Source organism: Heptranchias perlo, chromosome 1 (genome assembly GCF_035084215.1).
Source record: "Heptranchias perlo isolate sHepPer1 chromosome 1, sHepPer1.hap1, whole genome shotgun sequence".
Classification (NCBI taxonomy): Eukaryota; Metazoa; Chordata; class Chondrichthyes; order Hexanchiformes; family Hexanchidae; genus Heptranchias; species Heptranchias perlo.
In genome coordinates, this window is record NC_090325.1 from 39,918,152 (window position 1) to 39,928,922 (window position 10,771).

Below are 10,771 nucleotides of genomic sequence, written 5' to 3' on the forward strand. Positions count from 1 at the left end.
TTAAGGCTAGTAGTGACCTTGACTGCCACTGTCAGTGCTGCCCTGTGTTATAACTAGGCTGCAGACATCTTTGCAGCGGAAAGCAAAGCTCTTTAACTGACTCCCTGCTGACCTGGAGCTTGTGGAGGCAGTTGTCCTCATGCGTTGGTAGGTGTTCCAATCCTGCATATATGATTGCTCACCTAATTGGGAGGCACAGTCAGTGCACCTCTGGTGACTGCTGGTCGTCCTGGCAATGGTCCTTTCATCTTGTAACACTTTCAACCATGAAATACTGTATTTGAGGTGCACAGAAAGATCCTCCACCATGAATTTTACTTCGATTTGCTATATGCTTTGACTCCCTGTAGCTTACACTAAATGCTTTGTCGTTCCCCAAGCTCCTGTGAAAGTTGGTATTAGATGAGATTATTTTACACATGCTCTCTTCTTTTTAGCTGTTCCTATTCTGCCAAAGACTTGTAAATGCTTCACTTACAGTCTACTTTCTGTGATTTAATGGACAATAATGGACTATTTAATTCAGTATGTTTTAAGAAATATTTACTGCTGTATGTTTCCCTGGAACAATTATTCCAAAAATATATCTTTTTTAAAAAAAATTCTGAAAGATTCAAGAATGGGGAATAAGAATAATATAGTACTAAAAAGGAACTGTAAAAATTTGAACAAAGAAACATATAAAGCCTATTCCCATTTAAGAGCTCCAGCAAGCAGGGAGGTTTCCTTGCACCCATTCAAAATGGGCTTTGAAGCCAAACAGCGCAATCCCAATATAAAAGCCAGGAAATTGCACCAACTATTTATTTAAATATTTTTGCATGAATTCTGGAATCTTAATGAGGTTATTGGCACAAAATGTGCATTAGCAACCAAAAGCAATCCAGATGAGAAACATGCTTGCCTAATTTCCCACATGAGGAAGAAAGGCATAAACACCAACATGGACCTGTTGGGCCAAATGGCCTGTTTCTGTGCCGTACATTCTATATAATTCTTTGTAATATAAGCCTTTTTATCTCAGAGTTTGCAAGTATCCTGGGCAACATTAAGAACATAAGAAAAGTCACGAACAGGGCAAGGCCCCTTGCCTATCGAAGCTCATGCACTGGTTTTCTAACTCTCCCATTATAACATCCAGTTTCATTTTGAACATCTCTAATGTTTTTGCCTCTACTATCCAGTCTGGTAGATTGTTCCAAACATTTGTCACTGAGTGAAGAGATTCTTCCTAAAGTCCATTGTAAAACTGTTTCCCACTAACTTAAATCTTTGGTCCCTGTCCCATTTTCCCAGCTTAATTGAAGTAATCTTCTGGGTCACCCTATCTAGTAGTCAAACAGGTTGGCACAATAATCAAGTCTTCTGAATGTGTTCTCTGCACAGCTCTGGGTTGTTGCCAGTCAGATTTCCATGATATATTGTAATGGCCAGCTTGGCAGGATTGAGGTGAAAGCCTCACCTGTCATGGTGGTTGATATGTCATTTCATCCCTAGGAGCTTCCTTACATGATACAGAATGTATTATTATTATTATTGAAAATGTATAATTAGCCTCCCTTCTAAGAAGAACACCATTATTTTAACAATCACCATTTCAAATTATAAAAAAAAATCTGTTTTTTTGTTAAATGCCATAATTAATGTAATTGGGCCCTACAATAGCCCAGAGAAATGTAAACATTGTGGTTTGAACTGTTTACTGGACCAGATGATAGTAGGATCCTTAAAAGTTCTTAAGCCGTGTTTTGGTCCTTCATGCTAGAATTCTATTTTTGTGCAGTTATCTTAACATTGGTGGTAATATAACCATGGAGTAATCGTGATGTGTAAAAGCCTGTCATTCACACACCTGTTTACTCATCCATCCACTCACCCACCCACCCTTAAATTTACCAAGGTTAGCAATGTGTCATATCCACACTGCAGTTAAAATCTCGACATCTTGTACTAGTCCCTGAGAGGCAAAGACAGATCTTGATTTGTTTGATAAATTGATTTACGTATGGCATATATTTTTAGTTATTTGCAAAAATTGGTTTGTCTAGTATTTTAAAAATGGATTCCTCTCCTTTATTTCATTTCTTCAAGTCTCCAGATGTCATACCCTATACCCTAGCCAAGATAAGGCTCAGTCTCAGCAGGCAGGCTATGATTTGAGATTTGCTACCTGGCCCATGAAAACCTGCAAGGATAGTTAAGCATCTGCCCTACATTACCAGTGGTAGTGAAGGTCATTGTTCCCCTCAACTTTTATGTCTTAGAGACCTCTCAGACTGCACAAGAGTCATACGACCTCTATTTGCATATTAAAAGGGGCCTACCGCTAAGAGAGGCAAGCGCTTCGGCTGCCCAGCAGTAGGCCACTGTTAAAGTGGCAGCGGGGCAATCATCAACACTGATGGGGTGGTAGGTCTAATGACCCTACTTTTAGGCTATCACCACCCCATTAAAGCTGATTTCTGGAAGTGAAAATCAACCCCATTGTGTTTTTGCTAAGAGCAGAATATGTTAAGTTTGCTTTACTCTTTGTCAGTTGATTGTTTATTTCTTATCTGTACAAAGAAAGAATGCCAGTTTGTAAGATGTATTAAAAGTAAAATAATTTTATTATGTTTAAGTGCACGGTGGTATTTGAAGACATGCAGTTGAGTGAGCCATTGGCTTCATGGTAGCATTCCTGCCTCTGAGTCAGAAGTTGCCGAGTTCGAACCCCACTCCAGATAGTCCTGATGGTGGAAATCGGAACTCCGGTTCTGAATTCTGGGTTGACAACCAGTGGGATACTCGCGTCCGGTGGGTGTTACTTCAGGAGACCATTCAGTACATTGTATCTGTGCTGGCTCTTTACTAGAGCAATGCAAAACTTATCCACTGTTCCATTCTCCCGCCATAGCCCTTTATCTTCCTCTGCTACAAATATTTATTCAATTTTCCTTAAAAGATACAATAGCTTCTACCTAAATCACTTCATGTGACAAAGATTTCATGTGACATGCTCTAGCAACCTGCTGAATAAAGAAATTTCCCCTGATCTTTCTCCTCACTCTCTTAGTGACAATTTTAAATTGATGATCTCTTATCACCGACTCTCCAAGCAGAGGAAATAATCTTTCCCTATTTACTCTATCAAAACTCTTCTTATTTTAAAAAAAACCTTTATTAAATTTCCCCTTAGTCTATCTGCTCCGATGGAAATAGAACAAGTGTCTGAAATCCCTCTTCCTAACTATGGTTTCTCATCCCTGGCATCATCCTGGTGAATCTACGTTGTATACTCGCTATATCTTTAATGTTCTTTCCATAATGTGGCACCCAAAACTGCAGACAGCACTCTAACTGTGGCCTAGCCAATGTTTTGCATCAATTTATCATGACTACTTTACTCTTGTACCTCTGTTTATAAAACCTAAAATGCTGTTGGCCTTTTTGTGGCTTTATCTACTTACACTCATACTATCAGGGAATTATCTATTTGAACCCTTATGTCTCTCTGTTCATTCACACATTTAAGTATATTTCTATTGAATGTACACTCTTATTCCTTGTTTTTTCTCCCAAAATGTATTACTCACACTTATCCCACATTAAATTGCATCTTCCATTTGTCTGCCCGTTCCATTAACCAGTCTATATACTCCTGAAGTTTTTTTTTACAGTCATAGAATCATAGAAAGGTTCCAGCACAGAAGGAGGCCATTTGGCCATCGAGTCTGTGCCGGCTCTATGCAAGAGTAATCCAGCTAGTCCCACTCCCCCGCCCTTTCCCCGTAGCCCTGCAAATTTTTTCCTTTCAAGTACTTATCCAGTTCCCCTTTGAAGGCCATGATTGAATCTGCCCCCACCACCCCCTCGGACAGTGCAATCCAGATCCTAACCACTCACTGTGTAAAAAAGTTTTTCCTCACGTCCCCTTTGGTTCTTTTGCCAATCACCTTAAATCTATGTCCTCTGGCTCTTGACCCTTCCACCAATGGGAACAGTTTCTCTCTATCTACTCTATCTAGAACCTTCATGATTTTGAATATCTCTATCAAATCTCCTCTCAACCTTCTCTGTTCCAAGGAGAACAACCCCAGCTTCTCCAGTCTATCCTCATAACTAAAGTCCCTCATCCCTGGAATCATTCTAGTAAATCTCTTCTGCACTCTCTAAGGCCTTCACATCTTTCCTAAACTGTGATGCCTAGAACTGGACACAATACTCCAGTTGTTTTATAAAGGTTCATCATGACTTCCTTACTTTTGTACTCTATGTCTCTATTTATAAAATCCAGGATCCCATATGCTTTTTGAGCCACTTTCTCAACCTGCCCTGCCACCTTCAATGATTTGTGCACATATACCCCCAGATCTCTCTCTTCCTGTACCCCTTTTAGAATTGTGCCCTCTAGTTTATAATGCCTACAGTCCTTCTCACTGTTTTCCAAACTCCCTACTTTTGTTTTTCAAAATCTGCATCAATACCAGGAGTATACTTTGCTTGAGTTTTGGGGTTATTTTCAGAGGCAGAGCTTGTAGTCACTTATGAAGTTCTCCAAAATGGCTAGGGCTGCTGCTGACATGAACATCGACTGGTTTGTCCTGCGCTTCTTTATGCACCTCACTGGTAGCAAGCTTGTCCTTACCATGCCCATTGATCTCTCAGTGTAGGAGATTGCATAGCTTGGGATCTCTGCATTCCTTCTTCATGTTTATTTATAAGTACTCGCCAAATGAGCTTCTGATAGCTATTACTACCTGGTTCTACCTATCCAGTTTGGCTATTGTACTGTCATTATATGAACTGTTAAGCTCTTGTTCACAATGTATTATGTAGTAGAAATCATAGAATATATCAATAAAACGATATATACCAACTGGCCTGGGTCCAACGTTATCAGGCCAATGCCTGAGAATCGCCCTCCTATTAATTCCACAATTCTTTGTCCGAGTGTAGTTGACATTTTCTCTTGGGGATGGGAGGGGTTCCATCACTTATTGCACTTCTTGCACTAAAATTATGTACAAGTTCTCTGGTGTTGCATTCATAATTCACAACATTTAGGATTATGCAAAGCCAAAACAGCTTTTTACTGACATCAAATTTGGAGTGTAAATCGGTGGCGTTGTCCAAATTTTCCCAAAGTGATGCAGAGTGATACTTCTTCCTCCAGGGAGTCTCACTTCACTTGGTTCCAGTATCAAGTTACATTTACACTATAAGTACACTATAAGTACAGCATCAGTGTAAAGCTTCACGCTGCTGCTACAGTTATAGTGTAGATGTACACTGGAATTTCACCCCAAACCCCTCCAATTCTCTACTTCTCTTCCCACATAAAACCCTCTCAAAATATATCTCTTTGAAAAAGTTTTGAGTCAGTTCTTTGAAGCTTCTCAAAGGCTCATTGTCTGTTCCTTTTCTTCTCTGTAAAGTGCTTTAGGACATTTTCTATATTAAAGGCCCAATATAAATGCAAGGTGATGTTGAGTTTAGTTGATAAAAATAGTGTGGATTAACACAAGCTGATTGGGCATTTGTGTGAGTATGGTGGTTTTTCTCTATCAAAAGCTCAGATGCACCCAGGTCAAATCTTCATTTGTAAGAATGAAAATACAGATGATGCTTTGCTCTAGGTTTTATTCATAAGCGGCACTGGGAGAGTTAATAAATAAATGAATGTGAAGTCAAAGCTGTTTTTACCATTCTTATTTAATTTATGTGAGTTTGAACATTTCCCATTTACATTTGCCCATTTGTATACTGAGAAGGACATGTGCCAGCCCTAGAGTCAAAGTTATTATGGCCCAGGTGGAAGCGGGGGTAATATTAATACAACAGCTCAACAATCTGTTGAGACAGTTTCAGAGTGAAAATACAATTAGGAGACCTTCATATCCGTCTGAAAATGCCAATCATTTTTATCTTGGTAGTTTATTTTCAGTGTGACTGATTAAAGTCAGTAAAAGCTTGGACAGTGTAGTGGGAGAGATTGAAGTATGGGATAATTATACACTATTATTAACAGTCTTAATGTGCTTTTCCCTATACTGAAGTATGCTGACTTTTCACTAGAGATTAATCAATGCAAATATAATAGTAATTTTTCATAATTAGAGCTTCTAGCACAGAGTTTCACACAGCATATCAGGAATCTGGGTGCACAATTTTGTGTCCATTAATTTTAAAATCTTGGGGATCCAAATTCCTGATATGCCCTGCCAGTGCCCAAAGCTCTTTACCAGGATTGTTAAATACAAAAATTCACCTTTTAATGATCTAATCAAGAAATTCTACAGGCTTGTTTATTTTCCCAATTTTCATTTATTTTTTTCCATTCCTCTCCTGAAGGCACTGACTTTTAACTGGGCCACAGTTGCCGCTAGTCCTATGGTGAATCACCCAATGGCCATTCTTCGTGTGAGAGAATGGACAATAAGTTGGAGGTTATTGAATCATAGAGAACATCATACCCGAGCCCAATCCTTGTCTCACCTGATGTCCACTCAAGACTGGTTTTCAGCCGGGGTCACTGGACAATGATCAGGAGTGGGAATTCTTCCTGATGTTTCTCTTCCCAAGCCAAGGGGTATTGAGACCACTTATAATGACTACTAGTGTGATTTTTGCCACACATTTTACCTATTAATATGAACTAGCAGGAGCCGTCGAAGAAAAGAAAAGTCCTAATCTGGAATCGTTCTTAACAGCAATTCTCATTTTCTCCATTAGTATCAGCCCATAGTGTTTTGCATAAACTGATCTTAAACCATTTAATTTTTAAAGCAGTAAAGACTGCAATTCAATAGTTACTAGACAGATGAAAGATTCAAGATCACTTAGAATGATCACTGGGGACACCATATCTAAATGTAAAGCAATAGTACAAGTAGAACAAATTGTTCTAAGCAGCAATTTAACACCATAGAAATAAAAGCAGCCAGCTCGCTCTTTAGTGTTGACTTTCAGTGCCAGATCAGCCTCTTTTATTTAAAGCTGAGCTGCCCTCTATTGAAAAGATGAAGAATTGCAATCCCAATGAAAATAGTATTTCAGGACAGAGTCTTTCATCTTGCAGTTGTCACTGGAGTGCCACCAAATGTGTGTGTATATATTTTTAATAGATTCCACCCCCCCCACAATGTTTGCCTGTTCCCCCAAATATACTGTTTAAGGTATAAGGTTCCATGGACGGCCTCAATCCTCTGGTAGCTCACCCACGTGGCCATGTGTGAACCTAGCCAGTGACAGTCAGCAGGCTATTCAACCATGGCCCTATTCACATCCAAGCTCAGTCCTTTTTTCACCCAGTGCCCACTCATACACCTTCAAAAGCGATGGCTTTACAGTGATCATGAGTGAGAAGCATGATTTGTTTCCCTCCCTAGCCTGAGAACGATTATGTCAATCTTAGCACCCCAGTTTGAAAACTGTGAACTCTTTGACCATATCTTTTACTGGTGGTAAGTATCTGAATATCTTCAAGCAGCAATTTTAAAAATGCATTTGATTTTCTCACTTGGGTGAAGACGGTGGACAAAGGAACCTCTTTACAGTGTGATTTTTTTAGGTTTCACTAGGCTAAAGTGGAATAGTGAAAAAGGATGAATATTCTGGAGTTGGGCTTGATGTTTAATTTCCTTTGAAGAAATGAGAGTATTTATGCAGCGTTTTCTCAGAAACTATGTTGGTGGGTAGAGTCCATATTAGGAGTGTTTGTACGTGATCTATTGAAGAAGTAGATTTGATCAGCCAAGAGGCAATCTAATTGGATGGATAGGAAATTGGTTGGCGGATAGGAGGCAGGTTGCAACAAGTCATGACTTCCAGGAGTAGATACTCAGCTTTTTGCTCCATAGTGGTAATTTTATGACTTTGTATTTCTGGTGGAGAGCCTTACCCTCTAGCATTGTGTGTGAGAAAGTCAAATGTGCACTGCACGTGATTTTCTGACCTTTAAACTTCATGGTTGCAAATCTGTTTATCCGATATCTGTTACCGGCAGTGAGAGTCCCTGCTTGAAGTGCGAAATCAAACAATTACCCCTCATATGTAAATGACCTGAATTTGGGAATCGAGTTGAGTATATCCAAGTTTGCAAATGATACTAAGCTATGAGGTATAGGCCCCAAAAATCCTCGGGGTGCGATCGTAGCGATCGGAGGTGACTGCCACGGACCTCCATCGTTGACCCCACAAAGTTGTGGGATCATGAAGAGAAGCAGTGTGAGGGTGCATCTGCAGAAATCCACCTATCAAAGACCCTAGAAATTCTGGCTTAAGATGTCCAGCTTGAGGGGAGGGTTACTGGGATGTCGCATTCCCAGAAGAGGAATTTGGGTGCCTCAAATAGCCTTAAAACATTTGCTCCATCATCTTTAGGGGTGCAGGCCCCAAAATCAGTCTGGACCCTATGTTCCCATGGGATCTACTTGTACCTGAAAGCAGAGTGGAGGCTTTCCCTTGGTCCTGCCCCCTCACACTTGTGGTCTTCTTTAGATTTTAATGGAAAAGGAACATCAGGTGAGGTGTTAAATGGGCAGCTAATTTGCTATTGTCTGTTTTGTGCTATCGCTGAAGACCAATTTTACTCCCCCATGAGTTCAAATTCCACCAGGTCAAATTGATTTCAATAAATCTGATGGTTTGTGGGCTGCCACCGGAATAAAATGACCAACAAAGTTGCCATCGTTGTAAAAGCCCAACTGGTTCATGTCCTTCAGGAAAGGGAGACTGGTCCGGCCTACATATGATTTCAGTCCCACACTATGTGGCTGATTATTAATGCCCTCAAGGCAACTAGGGATGGGCAATAAATACTACCTGGCCTATATTGCCCACATCACAACAACTTTTTAAAAAGTTATGGCAGGAGTCCACCGAAACAACTGAGTAAATTCAAGGTCATTGGGAATTGTCAACAAAAAAATTACAGAAGTGCATATGTAGATTAAGTAATTAGATGGAATGATGCAATTTAATGTAACATAGTGTGAGGTAGAACACTTTGGACATAAGAATAGCAGATGGCGATTCATTCTAAATGGAGAACATAAGAAAATAATAAATAGGAGCAGGAGTAGGCCATACGGCTCCTCGAGCCTGCTTCACCATTCAGTCAGATCATGGCTGATCTTCAACCTCAACTCCACTTTTCCACCCGATCCCTGTATCCCTTGAAGAACTAGGAGGTGCAGATGAACAGAGGAATTTAGGGGTCTAGGTACATTAGTGATTAAAAGCTAGCTCACAGGTGCAAAGAATGATCAAAAAGCCTAATGAGATGCTAGGCTTTATCACAAAAGATATTGAATATAAACATAAGGGGCACGATTTTAACATTGAAAAACAGGTGGGTTGAGGGCGGGGGGACATTCAAAATTACAACCATTTCAGACCCGCCCCCAACCTGCCCATTTCTGGTTTTCATCGGGGCAGGATGAGGGGCGGGCGACCAACCCGCTCCCAGGAGGCGGGTTGGTGACTAAAACCTTTCAAGGAGGCTGCGGGCCTCCGTTTTTGCAGATTTTGCAATTTCAACCCATGGGGGCTGAGATTCCCAGGCCTTCATCTTCACGCCACGTGAAAAGGAGGCGAGAAGGCCCAAAACTGCAGGTAAGTGCCTTTCTTGCTTAGCTTGTGGGCCCGGAGAAGCAGGAGTGCTTTCCCCAGGCCTCCAACGATCGTGGACCCCCCCCCTCCCGATCTCCAACCCCCCCCAATGAACACGGACACCCACGATGAACCCCGATTCCGACTGCCCCCCGATCCCTCCCCCCATGACCGACCTCCCCCCCCCACCATGATCCCCATGCCCACCGGTGCCCCCAGGCCCACCCATGCCCATCAGTGCCCCATGCCCACCCATCCCCTTCAGTACCCCATGCCCACCCATGACATCAGCCCCCCTGCCTCCATGCCCTCGTGCTCACCCATGCCCCCCACGGCTCCCCCCATCCATACAACCAAGGACTTACCTGAAGACTTACCTTTTCACATCCTCTCCCTGGCTGCTCTTCTGTCCGACTGAGACCAGCCTGTCAATTAGGCCGGCCAGTCAGATGGCAAATCAACAAAAATAAATAAAAGACGTCCTTACGTCAAAATCGTAAGGATGTCCAGGAAACCCACACTTCCGGGTTTCTCGTCTGCAATTTGACCCTCCCCCCCCTCGCCCCCTTCCTGGCTTGTGGTCAAAATCATGCCCAAGGAATCACTATTGCAGTTACACAGAATACTGGTCAAACCTCATTTTTGAATTATTGTGTTCAGCTCTGGGCACTCCACTTTAAGAATACTGGTGCTGGAGGACATCGAACAATGATTCAGCAGGATGATACCTGTGATAAAGTGACAACTATTATAAAAAGTTTGGATAAGCTTGGGTTGTATCCTATAAAGATGAGGAGATTAAGGGGTAATACTGAGTAACATAAAGAAATAGATTATCTGGAATAAATTTAAGAATTATCTGTATAATAATGACCTCATAAATATGAATCCAGAAAGGGAAGAGTGTGCCTGACCAATTTGGACCATGGAAAGCTCTACAATGTGGTGTACCTGGACTTCTAAAAGGCATTAGATAAGTCCACATGGAAGATTATTAGTCAAGCTGAAAGCTGTGAAAATTCAGGATAAATCTAGGGAATGAATAAGATATTGGCTGAAGGGTAGAAATAACAAGTACTTGTTAGAGGAGTTGTGTTGGGGTGGGATAAGTATTAAGTGAGCTGTCCCAGGGAATGATATTGTGACCACTACTGTTTCTAATTAACATCAGAAGTCT